We start from the raw sequence: 24335 nt of genomic DNA on the forward strand, positions 1-24335 counted from the left end.
GATAATTCCTTGGATCTGGCTACACAGGGGGCCTCCTGCTCATTTTCTTTCTTTAGGGTGACTCTGGGCATCTCTATCTGATCAGTCTAGGGATGAATTCACTTATGTAATCTTATCATCATATTTTCTTCATTGTCTCATGGTTTTTAGGGCCAGGGTGGGAGCTTCCATAAGCCAATGTGATTCAGCCTTATTGGATAGCAGAATTAAGAGCAGAGAGAACTCAAGAACAGGCCAGGGCTTTCTCCAGTACTCTTGGCATCGCCTTTACTAGGAGTGTTTGCATTTTAAAAGAGATTCTTAAACAAATGAAATTTAAGACCCAAAGCAATGTCTCTCAAGTGACATGAAAGAAAGTGAAAGTCATGTCTGACTCTTTCTCTCCCCATGGATTGTAGCCTACCAGGCTCTTCTGTCCATGGAATTTTCCAGGCAAGAATACTGGAGTGGGTAGCCCTTCCACTTCTCCAGGGGATCTTTCCAACCAGAAATAGAACCAAGGTCTCTTGCATTGCAGGCAGATTCTTTACCAGCTGAGCCACCAGGGAAGCAATAGGAAGGTGTGGTGGACTGAAGATGGTCTCTCAAGAATGTGCACATCCCATTCTTCAGAATATGTTGCCTTAAATGAGAATGTTCAAAAAACTAAGATCATGGCATCCTGTCCCATCATTTCATGGCAAATAGATGAGGAAAAAGTTGAAACACTGACAGATTTTATTTTCCTGGGCTCCAAAATCACTGCAGACAGTGACTGCAGCTATGAAATTAAAAGATGTTTGCTCCTTGGAAGGAAAGCTAAGACAAAACTAGACAGCATAGTAAAAAGCAGAGACATCATTTTACCAACAAAGGCCCATATAGTCAAAGCTATAGTTTTTCCAGTAGTCATGTATGGATGTGAGAGCTGGACCATAAAGAATGTTGAATGCTGAAGAACTGATGCTTTCAAACTGTGGTGTTGAAGAAGACTCTTGTGAGTCCCTTGGACTGCAAGGAGATCAAACCAATCAATCCTAAAGGAAATCAACCATGAATTTTCATTGAAAGGACTGATGCTGAAGCTGAAGCTCCAATATTTTGGCCAGCTATGTGAAGAGCCAACTTATTGGAAAAGACTCTGATGCTAGGAAAGATTGAGGACAGGAGGAGAAAGAGGTGGCAGAGGATGAGGTGGTTGGATGACATCACTGACTCAATGGATGTGAGTTTGAGCAAACATAGGGAGATAGTGAAGGACAGGGTAGCCTGGTGTGCTGCAGTTCATGGGGTCGAAAAGAGCTGGACATGACATAGTGACTGAACAACAACAATATGGGAACAGGGACTTTGCAGATGGATTAAATTAAGGATCATGAGCTGTCGTGGCTGATCCAGGTAGAGCCAATGGAATTACAAGCATCCATGTATAAAGGAGGCTGGAGGTTCACAAGCTGAGAGATGAGATGGGATGCCAGAAGCAGAGGTTGGATTGATGCACTTGAAAGACAGAAGGGAAGGGTCCACAAGTCAAGAAATTCTGGCGGCCTCTAGAATCTAGGAAAGGCAGGGCTTCTTGCCTACAACCTCCAGAAGGAGCATGACCTTTGATTTTAGCCCCATATGACCCACTTCAGACTTCTGACCTCCAGAACTCTAAGAGAATAAATTGGTGCTGTTTTAAGTCACTAAATTTGCGTAATTTATAACAGAATCAGAAAACTAACACAGAGGATATCTTTGTGGATAGAGGTTCCTTTCCAACATCCTTTGATCACAGGCTACACTAAGACTGCTTAAGATAGCTTTTTTGCCAACCAGAGTTGGGTCTCTACACAGACACCAATGGATTGGAATCCTGAGCATAAAGGTTACTTTGGTTATCTGTCACATAACATGCATAATTGATGCTAAAGTGAACTTCCACTCTGATAATCATGTTCCCAGACCTTGTCCTTCACTGCTTACCAGGTCAGGAATAGTTGGGGTCCTCCTTTCCCCAAGACCTTCAGTTGAGAGCATGGCATTTTCAGAAAGGCAAGTAAGAGAGGCAGGCAAAGGTGGCCAGGAGGTCTCTCCAGGCAGGGATGATTGGTGAAAAAATTAAGGAGTGACACAAAGGACCCCTTTCCTCTTGGCACTCTACTGCAAAAACAGCCCAAGGAAAGGGATTTGAATATGCTTTGAACTAGAACATTTGGGGGAAAAAATTCTACAATGTGAACTTCATGTCATTGAGCAGATTTTTTAGTTATATTTTATACCCCTGCAGTGACCCCAACTGGCTCTCAGGAAGAGGTCTTTCTCTGAAAATCTGTTTTCTTTCTTCTTCAATTAAGTCACGTACACTAAATGGGAATGAAGAGGACATCACTTAAAATGTGTCTTTAGAATTAAATGGAATATGGAAAGGTTCAAATTCGTTTGAGAGATGGCCTCTTCTATCAGAAATCAATACAGTCCCTGCTTTCTACGGTGTGCCAGCTCACAACATGAAAACTGCTCAAATTCTCAATTTAACATTTTCAAAGGTGATATTAAATTCCAAGATTTTATATCTGTTATTGCCCATTTAGGTCCAAGTTATAAATCTGAGGTCTCTCCCCAGCTTAGAATGTGACAGTGTTCGATAAAAACTTTTATAATCATGTTCGATAAAGAATCACAAATCTCCATCTTGTGATTTTCAGCTTACAACAATCTTTGTTAATAACATCTTCCTGCCTTGATGTTTGTCAATATTTGTCATTTTTTTAAAAGGGATGAGATAGAAATACCATGTAAACGCTTACCTCTTGGACAAAAAAATGCTGTTAGTAAAGGATCCCATGAATAAGATGTCTTCATAGTGGCATTTATAAAGAATGACCATGAAAAGCCAGAAGGTGAAATCTTTAGTGACAGTCATGGTCTGCTGCTGATGGCTTTCACAGGGAAACAGAAGACAGGCCATCATCTGGAAGTCTTATGAAAGACTCCCCTTTGCTCATTAGCCTTTATTCCAGTCCTGAAATGGGCAGTTGTGCACCTACCCTTCTAAAGTGTCCTCAGGCTAGAAATAAAGCTTCCCTGGTGGCTCAGTTGGTAAAGAATTAACCTACAAAGCGGGAGACCTAGGTTCAATCCCTGGGTTAGGAAGATCCCCTGGAGAAGGAAACATCTACACACTCCAGTATCCTGGTCTGGAGAATTCCATGGACAGAGGAGCCTGGTAGGCTAGTCCATGGAGTCGCAAAGAGTCAGACACGACTGCATGACTTTCACTTCCATTTTTCCACTCCCAAGCCTGCTTTGAGTGCGCTCTTTACTTCAGACACTTAAGAAAAAAGTTAATAAAAGATATTCTTATTCAAGCAAGTTGGACTTTGAGTTCTGTTTTCCTATCTGTAAAAAGAAACTAGAAACAATACTATATGCACATATGTATACGCATCTGTATATACACATGTACATATACATACTATGTACTAAAATAATGAAGATAAACCTGGGAATGTTAATCACCAAATTCAGGACAGAGTCCCCTCTGAGGAGGAGGGAGGGGGATATGATGAGGAGGATACGCAGAAAACTTCCGGTGAGTTTGCAATGTTTTATCTTTACAAACTGTGTAATTTGCAAACTCTCATTATATTATGGTCTATGCATTTTTATTTGCACATATGCTATATTTTATACTTAAATTTTATAAACGGGTTTTGTTGTATGACAGTCAATTTTATGTGTCAACTTGACTGGATAAAGGAATGCCCAGATAGCTGGCAAACATTATTTCTGTGTGTCTGTGAGGGTGTTTCTCAGAGAGATTAGCATTTTATTGAGCAGACTGAGTGAAGAGGCTCTGTCTGCACCTCGTTGGGCAGGCATCATCCAATCTGTTGAGGCATTGAATGAGCAAGAAGGCCTAGGAAGGGTGAATTCTGACTCTTCCTGATCTGGGATGTCCATTTTCTCCTGCCCTTGACATCAGACCTCCAGGTTCTCAGGCCTTTGTACTCTGGAACTTTTAGCAGTGACCTCTGACTCTAAAGCCTTTAGCCTAGGAGTGGGAATTATACCTTTGGCCACCCTGATTCTCAAATCTTTGAACATGGACTGCCTTATACCACTGGCTTTCCTGGTTCTCTGGCTTGCAGACAGTGGATTGTGGGATTTTCTTAGCCTCCATCACTATATGAGCTAATTCTTTCAATAAATCTCCTCTTATCTCTCTCTCTCTCTCACTCTTTCTGTCTATCTGTCTGTCATCTATGTATATCCCATTGTTTCTGTTTCTCTGGAGAATCCTGACTAACACAGGTTATGTCATCAGAGAAATAGGAATATGAGAGAACAGTCCAAATGCCATTCAAATTCAACATGGCTTTTTAACTCTGCCCACGGCTGCTCTCCCAAGTCTACAGTGAAGTGGGGACTAAGATATGCCAGTGACAGGGGAGGGTAATGCTGTCTTGTACAAGCTAATGAAAGCTGATGGATTTTCAGAAATTTTGCAAGCCATCAAACACTTATTATTAAAAAGTAAAATATGTAAGCTTACAATTATGGCAACCCACTCCAGTACTCTTGCCTGGAGAATCCCATGGATGGAAGAGCCCGGTAGGCTACAATCCATGGGGTCGCAAAGAGTTGGACATGACTGAGCGACTTCACTTTCACTTTCACAATTAAACAAGTTACACTAAAAGCAATGGCAATAAATACATAAAGCATCACATCTTAACTATTTTACTACATATACTATTATTCTTGCTCTTGAAGTTATTTCTATCTTTTGTATCTGTATGGTGGAGACACTATATCATGCATAGCTCTTTACAACTCTGTGTTCAGTGACATCATGTTGGTAACTTGAACCTGGCCAAGATGGGAGTATGCACACCATAGAAAATGGCAAATGCTACTAACTGTGGCTCCTGCTCCCCAAACTCCACACACCTGAAAGCCTGCTGTTAAACCTTTACCAGCACACCTCTGGGCAGAACCCAACTTTCTCAGCTGCTTCTGAACTCTGACTTGGTTCTGAACATTCTAACTTCTCAGTCACCATGAAAAACTCACCATGCCACTAGGTATGTGGCTGTATAGATATTAGACAGAATCTTAAGGAAAGAAATGATCTGTTTGCTTCCATACATCCCCAGACCCCAAATTAGCAACTGTCAGTGTCTCTGATTGTCCCCTGTCAATGGTGTATTTGTCTGTTGGGATATTCCAATCCCAGATGGCACATTATTGGGCCAGAGGTTTCTGGCTGTCCCTGTTGACTATCCCTGTTCTATTCTCTTTCTCTTTTCAGTCCTGACTTACCTTCAGTTGGTGACTCCCTGGAGGCCTGCAACCTTGATTTATGTAAAATGATGAAGGGACAAAGTGGTGGGACACTGGCCTGCAGAAACTTGGGGAAGTATGCTGCTGCTAAGTCACTTCAGTCGTGTCCGACTCTGTGTGACCCCATAGACGGCAGCCCACCAGGCTCACTGTCCCTGGGATTCTCCACGTGAGAACACTGTAGTGGGTTGCCATTTCCTTCTCCACTGCATGAAAGTGAAAAGTGAAAGTGAAGTCGCTCAGTCATGTCCAACTCTTCGTGACCCCATGGACTGCAGCCTACCAGGCTCTTCCATCCATGGGATTTTCCAAGCAAGAGTACTGGAGTGGGGTGTAGCTTGAGCAACTGCCTGATGGCCAGATTCCCTGCTGGGCTGTGTCCCTGCTGCTGGCAGCTCCTGGGGCTTTGGAGTTGAGCAGAGCTGCCTGACAAATGACTGCCCTGCCCCTCATCCACTTCTGCCATGACCTTGAACAATGCCTGGGCCTGGGGCTTCAGCCACCTGAGCACTAGTGAGAGTCAAAGAATATTAGTTCTAAAGAAGGTAGGAGGAGGTCAGAGGGATGCTGCTAAGAACAGTCAAAAATAGAGGTTAGCTCTTAAAGTATATCTTGATTTTTTTTTCTGTCCCAATTCTTCTCCAAGCCATTTCAAAAAGAAGGAAAACAATCTAACTATCCATTAACAGGGGACAGATTAAGTATATTCTATCTTAAGAAGGAAAATCACCTATCAGTGAAAAATCACCTTTCTTTTTGACTGTTGTGTCCATATAATACTTGTTAGAAATGTAACATTTGAAAAAACAAAACAACTATAAATATGTTGTAGAGATTACATGGCACATGAAAAACCTAAATTCTATTATTTAGCATTGTATTTCAAAAGAAAAACAGAACTGTTTTAGGTAGAACTAACTGTCCTACTTGTGGTTTAGGATAAAATTTCCAGTGACAGTAAGTAGATTCAAAAAGTGCTATAACTCAAGCAATTTGGATGGAAGAGAAGGTAATGTACTCTAGAAAACTGTGAGATGACTCAAAAAGTGGCTCTGGGGAAGATAGAGACACTAATGTGAAAGAGACATGGGGAGATTTTGAATACATTATGTCATGAAATGTAAGAGCGGAAGAAAGTCGTATTTCTACCTTAGAGTGTTGTTTTAGGCAGTACGTGATTTTAAAGATATATGTGCAACTAAACCAATATAGAGTTTAAGTTAAAAATCATGGTTTAGAAGACCAATAACATGGGGAAAAGGTCATGGCAGTGATAAATCAGTATAAAAATTCTTGGTCTATAAAACTACCCAACTGTAAATACAAACATACATGAAAGAAAATAAATGTATATAGATCCTGAAGGAAAATCACTGAAAAGAATCAGTGGTTGTATTCATATGTAAGATTACAGATGACTTTTGTTTTTTTTCTTTATACATTTTCAGTTTACAAACTTTACACAATGAAAAGTCATTACTTTGACAGCAAAAAGAACCTTATTTTAAGACCAGTATGATAAAATATTTGCTGGTAGTGCCTGCCTTCACTGTACACTGTGAATCCTTCTAAGTACAGTAGTGTGGAGTAGAATTGAAATATTAGCTAAATTTTATTGACTGTGACTCATGTACTTGGAACTGTACTAAGCACTTTCTTATTATAGTGGATTATTTATGTAATTACCACCCCATTTCTATGAAGTTGGCATGAATACCCTTGATTTCACAGGTGAAGTAGCGAAGGATCTGAGTGATTTGGTTCTTTGCCTAAGTCACACAGCTAGTGAGTGGAGGTGCTGGCATTTAACCCAGGTAGACTGACTCCAGAGGCCACATTCTCAGTTCTGTGCTGCCTCCCCAATACAGATCTGGCAGGATTTCAGAAGCTGTTACAGGCCAGACGATGGGAGGATTACTACTAGCCAAGTGTCCTGAGTGTTTCTTCTTGGCTTTACATACACTTAAAGGAGCTGGAAATTTTCATTGAGTTATGCATGTTTCTTACCTGGGACTGTCATGTTTGTATGAATAAAGGAATGGGATGAGCTTGTTGGGTAACATGTTCCCACCCACTTCATTAGGCAGGAAGACTTCTAAAGGAATGGCACAATTGAGTGTGCTGTTTTAAACGGTCTGTAAGGATGTTTATGGGGCTACTTAGGTGACAGGAAAGAGACCTAGATTGTGAGGACTGACCAGACCAGTGGTGAAGCATCAAGATAGGAGCTTTAAGTAAGGGCAGCAGAACTGGGAAGCAGAAGGAGGCTGGGAGAGTGGACAGGGAGCAGCTTTGCCCAGCAAACGAAAGGGAATTAACATTTGCTGAGCATATACTGTATGCTGGATAGTCACGTTTGCTCTTTCATTCCATCCTCCCGACAGCCCTATTTGGTAGGGATCCTCCCACCAGCTGGAGAAGAGGAGGCTCAGACAGTTGAACCTGTCCAGTAACAAACCAGTAAAAATGTTAGATGTGTGCTAAGTTGCTTTAGTCATGTCTGACTGTTTGTGACCCCATGGATGGAAGCCCATCAGGCTTCTCTGTCCTTGGGATTCTCCAGGCAAGATTCTTCACTAGTTATTGAACGGTAAAGCCAAGACTTGAACTCTGGTCTTCCTCTCTCTAAAGTGTTTTCATTTGTATCAGTCAGTGTTCCAACAGGAAATGTTCAAATGGAGTTATTGAGGAGAGTTTAACAAAGGAGCTGCTTATAAAGCTGTGGGCAGGTGATGGGGTTCAGGACAAGCTACCCTAAAATATGGCAGCTTAGCATTTTGAAATCCTACATGAAAGGTACTCTCCATGTACCAAGAGGAATATTCTTATCACTAGAGATGGGAATTTGGTACCCAGAAATCTGTACCAAAACTCTTGTTAAACTAGCCCTTACTTCCCAGTTACTTCTTTACTATTTACTACCCCAAGCCCAAATCCCTATGCTTTGTCAAATCTTGACAGATTTACTGTTTCTTCATCTAAAAGGTTATAAAACCTTCCTGCTCTATTCACTTCTTCAGGTCTTCATCCTCTTATAAAAACTCCCAGGTACATGTGAAAATTTAATAAAATTTCCATGCTTTTTCTCTTCATCTGTCTTTGTCAATTTAATTTTCAGAGCCACCCTGAGAGGGTCCTAGAGGAGGTTTTCTGCCCCTACACAGGGTTAAGAAAAACTAACATGCATAGTTCAGTATCTGTGAGCTAGGGGTAGTAGGGAGATGTTACTGCACCTAAAGGTGAAAGGCCTTAAGGTGCAAGAGGGCGAGCCAGCTACCAGACCTGGAGACAGGAGAGCCACCTGCCAGCAGCTGTCATCTTTGGTAGAGGTGCAGCCAACCTGCAGTCCTGCAGGTCTCCTGATGGTATCTCCTGGTGACTTAACCCAACTGGGAAGTCAGAGGGCTTCTGTACCTAGAAGCCAGTCATCTGGTGACAGAAACAGGGTGGAAAAGGCTGGAGAGTGAATCTGAGGTGGGCAAGCCAATGAAAACTGTCTTGCATCCTTTTAGGCATAAGTAGTCTGCTATGTTAGTATTATTTCTTCAAAAACTTCCCCACTGTATGTATCAAAGGGCACTAACAAAAGAATGAAAAAGGAGTCCACAAAATGGAAGAAGATATTTTCAACTCATATATTTGATAAAGGATTAATATCCAGAATATATAAAAAAACTTTGAAAATACAACAACAAAAATGTTATTCAGAAATGGAAAATGGCCCATAAGTACATGAAAAGATGCTTAATGTCAGTAATTAGAGAAATGCAAATCAAAACCACAATGTGATACTACTTTACACTCATTAGGACATCTTATTATAGACACAAACAACAAAACAAAACAAAAACTCTGAAGATAATGTGTCAGTGAGGATGTGGAGAAACTGGAACCCTTGTGCTGGTGGGAATATAAACTAATGGAGACGTGGTGAAAAATAATTTGGTGATTCTTTAAAAAGTTAAACACAGAAATACTATATGATCCAGAAATTCCACTTCTAGGTATATACCCAAAGAAATCAAAAGCCAGGACTTGAACATATGCTTGTGTACTAATATTCACATATTATTCATTATTCATGATAGCCAAAAGGTAGAAACAATCCACCTGTCCATCAACAGATGAAAGAATAAACAAAACGGGATGCATATATACAATGAAATATTATTCACTCATAAAGAGGAATGACATTCTAATGCATGCCACAGCATGTATGATAAGTGAAAACATTATGCTAAGTGAAATAAGCTTAACCCCAAAGGACAAATATTATGTGATTCTACTTATGTGAGATACCTAGAATAGACAAATTCATAGAGACCATCAGTAGAATAGAGATGTCCAAGGCCTGGGGAAGAGGGATTGTGAAATGATTGTTTAATGGGAATTTCAGTTTGGGATGATGACAAACTTCTGGAAAAGGATAACGGTGATGTTGCACAACAGCGTGAATGTATATAATGCCACTGAATGTACTCTTTAAAATGGTTAAATTTTGTGTTGTATAAAAATTTTACCCTCCCTCCCCCCTCAGCACACAGGCTTTCACATCTGCCCAAATCAGAACCCACAAAATGCCAGAACACTTAGGTTTTTACCATGGAGTTTCAGGACTCTGAACTACCTCATCATTCATCAGCAGATAAATAAAATTTCCTAGCCTGACTCAAAATTTTTCTAAGTCTAGTGGTATTTTTTGATAATGCACTTTTATGAACTGATAGCCCTAGGGGAAGAGATGAATCCTAATTTTTTCTCTTTTTTCTTTTTAGTAATGAGATCCCCAAGAACGGTTGCTGGCAGCCCACTACCGCTGTTGCTGGGGGCTGAGAGTTGAGTGGGTCTGAGTGCTTGCCTGTGAGCAATTCAGGGCCCTAAGAGATTCCCAAAGAAACTGCTGCTCTGAGGTTATTCATCTGATGGGAAGACGCTGGTGAGAAAAGACAATATTTTCTGGTAAGGTTTGGTCTGAATCCTGCAAGGAGACATGACCTTGGAGGCAGGGGGGATGTTGACAAAAGTGGGATTTATGCATCCCCAGCTGCAAGGGTGGAGATGGGCAGGCCCCAGAGTCCCCAGGCCTTGTGGGCTGAGTAGAGTTTGTGGTCACGTGACCTGAGCAGTCGCACACAGACCCACCCTCAGAATAGCCACACTGTTGGCTTAATGTTCTGTTTTTCCCATCTTGAAATTCATAATAATTTATTTTTTGACAAGCGGCCTTGCATTTTCACTTTGCACGGGGACCTGCAGATTGTGTGGCCAGTCCCACCTGTAGGGCATCAGAAAAGAGAAATTTCACCTGAAGTTGCTGGGTCAAAAGGCCCCATGGGAAGGGAGAGGGCCCTCCAAGGTGCAGGTCTGATGAAAGCAAGTACCGCAGAGCAAGCCGCTGGAGACTGGAGGTGCCAGCTTCTCCATCAAGCCCTTTAAAGAGAAAGCTCTCACGGCAAACCCAGACTGGGGTGGGCGAAGGATCGGAGGGGTGAGTCAGCCCCACTGTCTGCCTGTCCGGGTCTATTAAACTTGGTTTTCTCTTTGGCTTGGTCCTTGGGTCTTATTTCAACCCCACCCCAGACCTGTGGCCATTATTTAATAATAGAGCTTTCATACCTAACATTGATCGCTTGATCCCCTGGAGGAGGGCATGGCAACCCACTCCAGCATTCTTGCCTGGACAATCCCAAGGACAGAGAAGCCTGGTGGGCTTCCATCCATGGGGTCATGAAGAGTCAGACATGACTGTAGCGACTTAGCACACACCTAACATTTTTACTGGTTCTTTAAACTTCTTGTTTAATATCACTTTTATCTTATACGTTTAATTCTACTTCAGTCCTGTTTTAGATGTTGGTCTGTTTGCTCATGTTCTAATCCTTCTGCCTCAGATAGTAGCATGTGTGGCTTGCTGTTTTTCTTCTGCAGGAGTGACAGTGTCCTGTTTGGGAGCCCACATCCCCCAGGAGCACCGGCTGCTTGTCTGGTGTTGTATACAGGAAACTGCGCAAGGCCAGGCCCTTGTCTGAGCCATCCCCTTGGGGGCTTCTCATGCCTTGTTGCTATTGCTGCTGTTGTTGTTGATTCCTGGAATCCCTGTTTTCCTCTGTAGCTTCTCTGGCCTTGATTTGGGAAAGAGAGCCAGCAGCCCTCCTGGTATGCCAGGTTGGCAGAGACTGGAATTCTCTTTCTGGCTCCCTTCTGTTTCTTGTGTAACCTTTCCAGGCTGGATCCTCCCTCACTTGTAGATGGGTAGAAACCTATTTTATTGCAAGTTGCTAGGTATAGATATTTCTCCATTTCAACCAGTCCATTTCAATTCATTTGCAAAAGGCCTGCCAATCAACTGTAACTGCCATTAAATTATAGGATCCAGATAACCTAGGCTTATAAGCAAGGTGTATGTGAGGGGAAGGCAGTCATTTCTGAAATTTTATTGGATGAATTTTCTTGCTGTCTTATTGGCCAAAATGTCAGGCAATTATGCAGGAAAATGTTCTTACTTTTTAAAGAGAGTATTTGGGAGTAAAATATCATAATATCTACAATTTATTTTAAAATACTTCAGCATTAATTAAACAAGTTTAAAAACAAGAATTGTTAGTTCATGGTATTGCATTCACAAGACCATATGTTGCAAGAATCATTCTTGTAGGGAAGTATGTTTCTATTTTATAATTGCATAGAATCATATATATTATATAACTGCTATGATCTGAATGTTTCTGTCTCCCCAAAATTCATATATTGAATCCTCAAACCCCCAAATGATAGTACTGCATAAGGAAGTGGGGCTTTTGGGAGGTGCTTTAATCATGAGGGTGGAACCTTCATGAACAGGGTTTGTGCCTTTATCAGAGACTCCAGAGACATCCCTGGCCACGTCTACTGTGCAAGAGCATAGTGAGAAGGTACCAGCTATGAACCAAGAAGTGGGCCCTCCCCAGAACCTGACCATGCTGGCACTCTGATCTTGGGTTTCCAGCTTCCAGAAATAAATTCCTGTTGTTATAAGTAACATTCCTTTGACAGACGAGAAGATGGACCTACTGACTTTGTGACTTTACTGAGGCCACATAGAAGATGAGATCTTCATTCTCTTGGGCACAGATTCAGGGTTCCTTCAGCCTGCCCTACTCTGTCAGGAGTCAAAAAGGAGTGCAGGCTGACCTGCTCTGCTCAGATATTTGCCTGCAGAGTCATAAAGTCTCCTCTAACAGATTCATCCCCTGTGATGTCACTAGAACACACATTGCAAAAGATGATTCAGAAGTTTCAAGTCAAACATCACAAAGTGGTTGTAATTGATGGGTATCCATAACCCAGGATGGTGGGTGGCTGTCCTTTTGTTTATTCTTTATAGTCTTTTAAATATGTTATTTTATGTGTGCTTGTTTAGATATACAAGTAATGTAGGTTCATTGAAGAAATATTTGAAGATACAGATAAGACAAAAAGTTAAAAATGAAAATTCCCATAATCTCACTGTGACTAACATTTTAGAGATGTATTACTCATCTGTTGCTACATAATAGATTACCCCAAAACTTAGTGGTTTGAAACAAAAGACATTTATCATTTTGCAGTTTTTATGGGTCAGGAATTTGGGAGCAGCTTAGTTGAGTGGTTCTGGCTCAGGATCTCTCATAAGGTTGGAACCATATGAATGAGATTAGCCTATGGCTGGAGGATATGATTCCAAGGTGACTCACTCACCAGTCTGTTGGCTGGAGGCCTTAGTTCCCCAGCACATGGATTCTCTGTAGGACTGCTTGAGTATCTTCACAGTATGGCAACTGGCTTCTGCCCCAACAAGAGATCCAAGAGGAAGAGTTAAGAGGAGGCTGAAGTATCATTTATGACCTAGTCTTGAAAGTCACACCCTGTCCCTTCCACCACATCCTATTTGTTAGAAGAAAATCACTAAGTTAAGTCCATACTCAAGGGGAGAGGATTTAACTTCCAACTCTTGAAAGAAAAAGAATTTTTTTGGAAAAAGAACAAAGGACATATATTAAAAATATCACAGAGAATCTCTAGTCATCACAAAGCAACTAAGCCTATGCACCACAACTATTTAGCCTGTGCTCTAGAATCTGGGAGCCGCCTGGGAGCTGCAACTACTGAACCGGCGTGCTACAACTGCTGAAGCCTGTGTGTCTAGAGCCTGTACTCCACAACAAGAGATGCTACCACAACCAGAAGCCCTCGAATGGCAATGAAGAATAGCCCCTGCTCACTGCAACTATAGAAAGCCCACGTACAGCAACAAAGACCCAGTGCGACCAAAAAATGTGTATAAAAATATGTGTTATACTGCTGCAAGTCTTGTTATAGACAATTTCAGACATAGTAAATATATATATAGTGTATATATATATACCTGATAGGGTATTTGTATGAATTACATGAGTTAATATAATTAAAGAACTTATATCTTGACTGTCACAGAATGAACAGTATGTGTTAGCTTTTATCATGTCAGCAAGGTTATTTTAAAAATATGTTAATGGCTTCTGAATACATTATTCTATGTACATTTTATACTTTAACCCTATTATTAGACGTTTAGGTCATTTATCGTGTTTTTATTACTGTGACACAATAAAAAATATCTGGTCTCCAAACACATTTGGAGTCAGAAATGTAGTGAGTAGAGAGACAGTTTTTTCTTTTAATTGCTAATACTAGTAATGCTGTGATAAACATCCTTGAAGCTAAATCTGTGAGCTGGGAATCGAACTGTCTGGAATGTATACACAAGTTTTCATGTATGATGCTACTTGTGGAGAACAGGGCCCATAACTTTCATAATATTCTCAACAAGGTCCCTAATTCAGAGATGAAGAGCTGTTTGTCTAGGTTATGGTCCTCATCCATCTCGGTTCAGGTCTTGGAGGAAGGGATTGGAGATGTGGTCATCAAGGTCAGGAGCACTGATTCACATCAATCAATCTCCCAGAGGAGTTTTGGAGACACCTTAATCACATTAGCAGTGCATTTACATGTTGGACTTCACAGTAGTTTATTTCTAGGACAATATCTAGGTGACTAATCTGACCACCTTATTATTCTTGTTATGAGACCTAATATCTTGTGGTCTCGAGATCTGTGGTTCTTTGGTCCTTTGTATCTGGGTTGATTCCACTTGAGGGTTATGGGTCATTTATTCTAGTAGGTATTTGGTATGAACTAAGTGTTCTATAATATTTGTGGAATAAATGGAAGTGTTGTGAAAAATGGAGATCTATATGAGGAAATGCAAAGAGGAAGTGGCCTGAGTTTGTCAGGCTTCGGATGATTGAGTTTTTATGATGCAGGCCTACAAGAAAGCCTAAAGAGGAGCTGGGGCCCCAGAATCCTGGTGGAAAAGGATGTGGTGGTGGATGCTGCAGGGAGACGTTCTGAAGCACGGGTTCCCGAAGAGCAGGCTGAGGGTGAGTGTGATGGGCTGATGTCTCAGATAAGAAGTGGAGGGACCTAACTGTGTGGAGCCGGCTCCTACACTCATTGCACTCACCCCACCCCTGGGGTTACCACAGGCCTCATCCTACCTACCGCTGAGAACTTAGTGTTACACCAAGGGCCACGGCCTGCTGGTGCTTCAGAAGCTCACTTCCCACTGGTGGCAGACTTTTCTCTGAGTCTTCACAGCAGTAGCTGTCAGGAACTGGCCTTCTTTCAGGTCAGTGGCCCCTGGCTCATGTGGGAAGCTCACCCCCAGGTGGCCCCCCCACCAGCCCCACCTCTGAGACTGTGGCTCAGCAAGCCTGAGATCGGGTTCAGGATTCTGCATTTCTAGTGCTGGTGGCTCACAGGCCACCTATGTTCATTCAGGTCCCCTGAGAAAGAGATGTCAAGATGGGATGGAACACAAAAGAGATTCTGGTGGGAAATGCCTGAGTGGGAGCACAGGGAGGAGGTGAACTTGAGCTCCAGTGCAGATCTGGCCTCTGGGAAGGAGAGGGATGGGCAGTAAAAAGACTTAGGGCAACAGTGACATTTAGAGGAAACAATGGCCACAAGACTGTTCTCATTTCAGACGCCAGCTGCAGGTTTAAACGCTCCCAAGACCACCCTCACATTTCAATAATGTGCTAGAAGGATTCATGCAGCTCATTGAAAGCTATCACACTGGTGTTTACAGTTTATTATGGGGGAAAGGATCCAGAGTAAAATCAGTAAGGGCGAGCATGTAGAATGGAGTCCAGGGTAGGACCAGACTCTGAACTTCCATGGTCTTCTCCCCGTGAAGCCAGGGTGTGTGACTGTCCTGGCATTGAGGTCTAACAATTTGCATGAAGTATTACAAAGCAGGGAAACTCTGGCATTCAGAGATTTTATTGGGGCTCCATCATGGAGGCATGATTGATTGATTGTCCATGTAGTTGTTCTCAGGCATCAGGTTGACCGGTATTGCGTGACCCAAAGCCCCACCCTAAATCATGTTGTGGTTCTTTCTGGTGTGGCTTGCTCCCACTGTAAGTCACACTGTCACTCAAGGCCCCAGGCAAATAGAGATTATCTCCTGGGAGCCAAGCGCAAAGGCTAGACCTCTTTGGGGGCAGGGTTAGATTTTTTACTGTCCTGGTAGGAAGAGTCTCAGTAGGGCAGTTCTGAGAATGGTTCAGGCAGGTGGACGGGAGTCCTTGAGCCAAAGCTACCTGTTGGAGGACTCCTGGGAACCTGGGGGGAGCACCCCCACACCCACACTCAGCAGCAGCTGGAGTAGGCCTGGAGAGTGTGGTCTCAGAGTGAGTGTGGGCGTAGATTCTGGGGGTCAGCAGTTGGGGCCTCCAGCCGGGCCTACTCCTTATAAGAGGAGTGCTGAGTGGTGAATGTTATGGCTGTTCATGCCACCAGAGCCGGGAAGGGGTAGTGGTGGGTGGGCTAGGGTGGAGTGGCCTGAGATTCGCCACAGCCAGAATGACTCTCAAGGCCCTTGGAGTTGACTGTTGATTTCTTCTTCTTAAACTCCACAGGCTGCCTGGGGAGGAAACCAGGTGGATGAAACTGAAATTACAGAGAAAGTGTGGTGCGCAGACCAAGCATGTGAAATCAGGAAGGGGGTGACTCAGAACCGAACACCTGCGTGCGCCGCGTGCATGTGCGTGTGTGTGTGTGTGTGTGTGTGTCTTCTGCCAGGTGCAGCTGGGCTTGCCCCTTATTCTGAAGCCTTGTTCCTACTTCCTCTTTGCTTTCATGTTGTCTTAATGTGTTCCTCACTGGTAGTCAGAACCCAGCCCCTGGGAGAGTGCACGGTGTTTTTAACTGAAGAATGAGGATGAATCTTTGCACACTTAAAAAAGTCCAAGCTAGGGCCAAGCCCCCACCAACAACAGCCTAAGGGTAGGGACAAGTGGCCTCAGCAGTCACACAGATGACAAGCCTCATCCCTGGAACATTGTGTCTTTGGGGACAAGACACTAAGACATGTCTTTGGGGACATGAGGCTAGAGTCCTGGGTCCTGCCTGACTTTGCCATTGACTATTACTACTGCATTTCCCAGATTCTCAGACATCACTGATTATAAGATCCATCATCAATTTAGTAACTGCTTTTATTGAGGGGGAAAGAAACACGGTCACATCATAGGTACACAACAGTTCAAACACCTAGCTTGATTCCATGACTATTAACATGTGAAAAATACAGTGCATCTTAAAAATGACATTAGAAAAATGGGGAGACTTTTCTAATTCTGGTATTGAGATGTAAAACCAATACCCATATTTTGGAGTAATTTATTAATAGGCTTTTTACCATGTGTCATTGCGATTTTTATTTTGACAGGAAGAGGACAGAAGTTGATTTGATATACACCTACCTGAAAGAGTGATGTATTAGTGATATTTATAGTCAGCAAGCTGTGCAGGGCTTAAATTGGTTACTAGATATTTGCATCTTCTAACTACACAGCCAAAATAAGAGAACTAAAGGATATTTCAGTTTGAGAATAATAGCTAATATTTGTGGAGTGCCTTTTATGCGCCAGCACTGCTCTGGGTACTTTACATGTATTGACTTTTTTAAGCCCATGGAAGTCTTGTGAGATGGTGCTAATACTACTTTGGCCCTAGAGATGGGGACAGTGAAGCACAGAGATGACACGGTGTGCTGAAGGTCACACAGCTGGGAGGTAGACTTGAACCCAGGTGGTGGGTCTCACCTCTTAACTGCACTCTACAGTCTCTCTTAAAGCATCAGTCAGGGAAATAAACCAAACAGAGCTGAGAGTTTCTAGTCCTTGTCTGGGTGCAAAGGAAAGGTTGGCATGGGCCAAAAGCAGTGATTTGCTGGTCAACATTTGCCAATTTCCTGTGTGTGAGTACTTCTGTCTGGGCTGATTTCAAGGTACCTACTTGCTGGTAAAATTCCAGAGTACTTAGCAATAGCTTCTCAGAAACTGGCACAGGTCAGCTCTAGCACCTCCCGCAAAGAAGAGGGCGACAGAAGATGTGATGGTTGGGTGGCATAACCGATTCAGTGCACATGAACTTGGGCAAACTTCAAGAGATGGTGACGGATAGGGAACCCTGGTGTTCTGCAGTTCACGGGGTCACAATGAGTTGGACACGACTTGGCAACTGAACAACAACAAATCTCCAGCACACCACTGGCTGAAAGTAATCGTTCAAGTCAGTGGGGAGCAGTTTGGCCAGGAATGTGTTTTGCATGATACTCAGTTAAATCAACCATGGATGGGACTCGGCATGTATATTCAGAGCTTGGAAATGGTTTTCCCCCAGTCTCCCCACCGGCCAACCAGGGGAGACAGCCCTTTGCTGGACTCTGGGGAGGCTGAATGTGTGCTCACCAGGCATCGCTGGCCTCTCTGAGTGTCACAGATGAAGCTGAAGACCAAGGTTCCCACTCACAGGGAGGCAGTTGCCTGACTCATGCTCAAGGAGGGGCACTTATTGGCTGCCTAACTGCCTTCCTCCTGAAGCAGAGTGGCCGTCATGAAATGAAGTGTAAGGGAAGAAAAGCACCAGGTTTAAACAAGGGGAATGAGGGTCTCTGAAGTGTGGAGCTAAAGGGTTAAGAAGAGGTCCATGAGCTATGATCAATGGGGGTGAAGAAGGACAGAGAAAATCTTATAAAACTAACTGGAAAACATTTTGGCTACTATTGGGACAGCTCTAGAAACAGTCATGGAATACAAGGGCCAGGCAGATGACTTTATGTAGGCAAATTAGACAGGGTTTAAAATGGGGCGTGGTAGGGACTGTGACCAATTGTAACCATAAGCACTGCTAGAAGATGTTGAAGTACTGTTTGTTGAAAGTGAAAGTTGCTCAGTCTTGTCTGATTCTTTGAGGCCCCATGGATAGTCCATGGACTTTTCCAGACCAGAATATTGGAGTGGGTAGCCTTTCCCTTCTCCAGGGGATCTTCCCAACATGGAGATCAAACCCAGGTCTCCTGGGTTTGCATTGCACGTGGATTCTTTACCTGTTGAGCCACCGGGGAAGCCCTAATACGGGAGACCTGGGTTTGATCCCTGGGTTGGGAAGATTGCCTGGAGAAGGGAAAGGCTACCCACTTCAGTATTGTGGCCTGGAGAGTTCCATGGACTGTATAGTCCATGGGGTGGCAAAGAGTCGGACATGACTAAGCGACTTTCACTGACTGTGTTGCGAGTCTTTTTTCTTTTAACATTGTTGTTGTTGTGTCTGACTCTCTGTGACCCCACAGACTGCAGTGCATCCGGCTTCCCTGTCCTTCACTGTCTCCTGGAGTTTTCTCAAACTCATGTCCATTGTGTTGATGATGCCATCCAACCACCTCATCCTGTGTTGTCCCCTTTTCCTCCTGCCTTCAGTCTTTCCCAGCATTAGGGTCTTTTTCAGTGAGGTGGCTTTTCGCATCAGGTGGCCAAAGTATTGGGACTTCAGCTTCAGCATCAGTCCATTCAGTGAATATTCTGAGTTGATTTCCTTTAGAATTGACTGCTTTGCTCTCCTTACTGACCAGGGGACTCTTGAGAGTCTTCTCCAGCACCACAATTTGAAAGCCTCAATTTTTCAGCACTCAGCTTTCCTTATGGTCCAACTCTCATATCTGCAAATGACTATTGGAAAAAGCATAGCTTTGACCAGAGAGACCTTAGGTTTTGTTTTTATGTTTTTTGGTGTTTTTTTTTTTTAACATTATAGGCTGGGGGAAGAAAGGTTTATAACCTGGTTGTAGGCCTCTGCTTTGTGAGTTCTCTCACCCATCCTTTCCTTGTAAGATTTTGAAGGCAAGATTCATAGGTTGATCTGCTAATGGTCAGGGGCTGCAGTTACCCCTGCCACTCATCTGAGCAGCGGGGCCCTGGGGTGGGGCAGACAGTGGGATCCATCCATCCCATGTGCAGGCAATAAGGGATACATTGTCGCACAGTTTAAACAATAATAAAACAAACAAATTCAGTCTGCTTTCTATTATCAACATGTGTTGGCAATCCTGAACAATGTTAGTGATAAAAATATCCTCCTTGGAAAAAAACTTCTGTTGGTCTAAGTTCTAAATAATTGCTTCAGTTGTTGAGTTTTAAATATATCTCTTGTCTATCTATAGCTAACTGCTTCAAATTAACATATTTATATAACTTATCTATTGATGAATATTGTGCTCTACATGGACTTTAGTTTGAGAATTAACCCCTAACTCAGGTGGAATCACCCACAAGCATTTGTTTCCAGAATAAGTATCTAATGATTTGAAAACACTTTAGTTACAAACTCTGTGGAATTACATATTCCTGTGTTTAAACAATAGAGTCAAAGTAAACAATGATAGCAAATGATTATGAACATTGTGGAACAGAATACAAGATAGTTCCATCTTGCTGTCCATGTGACTATGTTAGAAGAACTCAAAAGAACAATATCTAAGTGCCTTGATTGTTTTCATCGAGAGCTGGATGCTTGTTCTAAAGCAACATAGTGAATAGTTCCAATATTTACTGTCACTCAGCCATTTCCTCTGAATTTTTTACAGAAGAAAACCTTCAGAAGTTTAGCAACTATAACAGAAATTTATGGTGAGTTTTCTGATGAAGATATTTTAGCTGAATTTTTTGACTGTGGAGACTGTGGGAAAGCAGCTAAAGTAGATTATAAACAAACAAATATATGGACAGCGTTATAACTTCTGAAATCGATTGTGAAATGGGAGCTTTATGAATCTCTGACAAATCTATTCTGGTCATTATTATCATTTGTTGCATTTCCCAATTGTTGCTCAAAGTAGTCACGTGGAATAGGGGGTTGTTAGAAACGATCTGCCCACAGTGTTAACACGCCATTGCTCTGAGGTCTGCTCAATCTCTCAGGTGGAGATGGCCTCTGGGCTGCCGGAACTCTTGCATCTCTTCAGGACAAAGATTCAACATTTTATTAATATTTAAAGCTCTTTCCAACATAGGGATGGTTTTAACACAACCTGGTCTTGACTATTTAATGGCCTGATTGAAGAATCTGTCTTGACTATTTAATGGCCTGATTGAAGAATCTGTCTTGGCAGCACAGAATGGGCTTTGGAGCATCCATGGAAATTCCAGTGTTTAAAAGTTTGATCCCATGGCTGAGGCATGGTGGGTCTTCTTCCCACTTAAGAATGAAAATTTCTAGCCGCCATTCCAGATGGGCAGCTTGGGGTCTTTCACAGGCATAACACCCTGACGTTCGGTAGAGGTATGTAGGTCCCTTTCCTTTCCTGCTGGCTCCTGGCCCTTAGACAGACCATTTCCCTGCTGGCTCCAGTGTGTTGTCCCTGCAGGATGGGGATGTGGAGACTCACCAATCTGATGAAGGGACACAGTTAAGGCAATGGGGCTGACCCCTAAACCAGTGCTGGCAGACAGGGCCAGGCAGGGCCCTAGGTGGACAGAGATGCTGCCTTTCTCTGAGATAGACTCCCCCACCCAAGACCTGAAAGTCTTACCACAGTAGTCACTCCATTGAGGTCCTACGATTGCGTCTGTTACTACCACTGCCATCTTCACTCCGCTTCCTAGATATACTTGTAAAGACACAGAAGTGCCACATGGAGGGATTATCACATCCCCATGAAAATGACAAGGGGGACCAGCTCCTTGGTAATCAGCCTGGTCATGTAGGGTCCTGGAGGCCAGGGATGCAGAGCAGGGTGGGTTTATGGGGAGGTGGATCTTGGATGGGGAGAGGTCTGGGACAGTGGGACAGGAGAAGAGAATGGTGAACGGAGGGGAGAGGTCTGGCCTGCAGGGCTGGGAGGAGGGCCCGGTGCCCAGGAGCAGGACAGGCAGAGGTCTTAGTGCTCACCACTCAGCCTGGTTCAGTCCAGGAATCTTACATTGTCATGTGCTGGGGAGAGCGGGCGGTGCAGAGATGCTCCGAAGGCAACTGATTTCTTCTTAGAAGCTGTTAAGGTTATTGATTTAAGTCAGGACAGGCTCAAGGGCACTAAAAGATTCTCTTGAAAGGAAATCAAACTGCTTCTCTAGGTGAGTATTGCTTTTTATTTAGGCAGAGGTCTGAATCTATTGAGGGGAGAACGGCTGGGTTTCACCTCTGGAGCCATCTGGGGAGACCTATAAAGTTTATTGATTGGACTTACTTAACTTACACTGGCTAATAATAAAACAACTAGACTCATCAATCAGGTCCCAGGCCCCCCTTGACAATGATTACAGTGTGGATTGATTCCTCCTCAGAGATGGCAGTTTACGGAGAAAGTACCCAGGGGGTGGGGACACAGATGCTACTCCCTGACATTCCAGGGCAGCTCTGCAGGGAGCCACTTCTCACCCAGGTGGGAGTCCTGGGGGAAGGCCAGGGGATAGGTTGCTGTGACCTTTCTGGATAGAAAAGAGCTAAACAGCCCATCAGGAAGGTGGTAGAAGGCTGTCAGGCTTCTGTTTGCCAGGTGACAGTGGGCAAGTGAGTGAGGATATTGATAAGGGCAAGGAAGGAGAGGTGTAGGGAGGGGGCGGCCAGCCAAGATGACTCAGGGGCCAGCACCCCTACCTTGAAGTCTGGAGCAGGGCCCTTTGGAGGGCACACTGCAAGCTTGCCCTTGTGCCAGCTGGAAGGACTTGGAGGAGGAGTTATTCATCCAATTTACCAAGTGTTTCTATTAGCTTGAGAAGTAAGGCATGTCCTTACCTGAGGTTATTTGCAGCCTTGTTGGAGAGACAAGCTGTTGCCACTTGAATGAGATAATGACCTGAGACCTTGGATGATGAAATGCCATCAGTGACACACGTTCTAAGTGCTATGAGATTTCAGGAAAAGGGGTACTCTGTGAGGCCTGGAGGGGCTAGGAAAGGTCTCAGAGAGATGATGAGACTTGAACTGGGCCTCCCTAATTCAAGAAGAGCAGATGAGTAAATCCATCTCCTAGAAATGTGGCTTTCATTGTCTAATTGGGCAAAGAAATACTTAAGGACTGTGGGATGATGTGCATGTTGGTTAGATGTTAAAGATCTGCAGTTATAGTTTCGGTTCCAGCCTTGGATTTTACCAGTTATTATTCATATGGGCAAATAATTAAACATTTACAAGTTTTAGTTTTCTTGACTATAAAAGGAGGATAATAATAGTACTAACAAAGTAAAGTGGTTGTAAAGATTAAATGAGACTAATGTTTGTAAAGCATTGAACACGGTGCCTGGAGCAGAGAAAACATTCAGTAAATGAAAATCATGACCACTAGTATTACTGTCAGCTGTGGTAATAATTTTATTCTATTACCACTAGGTTCTCGAGTGCTCTGATTCCTTGTAGATTATTTGGAGGAATGGATAAAGGGTAAGAAGAAATTCTGTCTCTGTCCAGAGGGAAAGCACATGTGTGTGTGTGTGTGTGTGTGTGTGTGTGTGTGTGTGTGTGTGTGTGTGTGTGTGTAATGTCACTTCAGTCATGTCTGACTTTTTGTTACCCTATGGACTATAGCCTGCCAGGCTCCTCTCTATCCATGGGATTCTCCAGGCAAGAATACTGAAGTGGAGCTGTCATTCCCTTCTCCAGGGGATCTTCCTGACCCAGGGATCAAACCTGCGTTTCCTATGTTTTCCACATTGGCAGGCAGGTTCTTTACCGCTGTCTTCCCTGATAGCTCAGTTGGTAAAGAATCTGCCTGCAATGCAGGAGACCCTGGTTTGATTCCTGGGTGGAGAAGATCTGCTGGAGAAGGGATAGGCTACCTACTCCGGTATTCTTGGGCTTCCCTTGTGGCTCAGCTGGTAAAGAATCACCTGCAATGCAGGAGACCTGGGTTTGATCCCTGGGTTGGGAAGATCCCCTGGAGAAGAGGAAGGTTACCCACTCCAGTATTCTGATCTGGAGAATTCCATGGTCTGTATAGTCCATGGGGTTGCAAAGAGTGGCTTTCACTTCACTTTACTTCTTTTTCTCTAGCGCCACCTGGAAAGCCCAGGAAAGCACATAGGGAATGATATTCAAATTTGAGCTTGCTTTCATCCAGTGGAAAGAACGTCCATGAAATTATTTCTTTATTTTCTTGGACTTAGAATGCCCTTCTGGCCACCTGCCCCTCCCACTCAGAGCCCTGTCGAGCTCCCCGCCTCATGAACGCTCTCCTCACAGCTCTGGCCATCGGGCTCCCTCTTTCCCTATTGCCTGTGCCTCTCCAATGGCATGAACAGGGGCTGAGCAAGGGCATCAACAGGGGCTGACTCCTGTTAATCTCTTTTGTGGCTGTGTTGCATTTCCCCAGCAAGGTACATGTGTCTCAGAAGTAGAAACTTAGTAGAGTGCATGCTCCACAGACCTTAGGAGAACAATCGAAACTTGTTGAGGCTACAGACTTTCTTCTCTGCCTAGATTGACATTTCTGTGCTCTCTCTCCCCTCCCACCCCCATTCCTTCTCACCAAGTCATGCTCAATTCCTGGACCCCAGACACACTGTGGGGTTCTGCTCTGGAGCTCTGTGAACTTCTCAGGATGCTTGTGCCTCACCAGTGAGGATCCCCACTGGATCGGAACAGTGCCACTGGCAAGGCTGGGCTTCCATGAATTACTGGAATGGAAG

At 43.5% G+C, this 24335-nt stretch overlaps 1 protein-coding gene across 1 annotated transcript in view; it reads left to right on the top strand.

Annotated features, from left to right (window-relative positions):
* Positions 1-10014: 10014 nt before the first annotated feature.
* FUT8 (fucosyltransferase 8) overlaps positions 10015-24335 on the top strand; it is a 495007-nt gene continuing 480686 nt past the window's right edge. The window contains exon 1 of the mRNA XM_065941788.1: positions 10015-10269. The gene's annotated coding sequence lies outside the window, so the exon portion shown is untranslated. The remainder of the gene's footprint in view (positions 10270-24335) is intronic.

Source organism: Muntiacus reevesi, chromosome 7 (assembly GCF_963930625.1).
Source record: "Muntiacus reevesi chromosome 7, mMunRee1.1, whole genome shotgun sequence".
In the NCBI taxonomy this organism is placed as follows: Eukaryota; Metazoa; Chordata; class Mammalia; order Artiodactyla; family Cervidae; genus Muntiacus; species Muntiacus reevesi.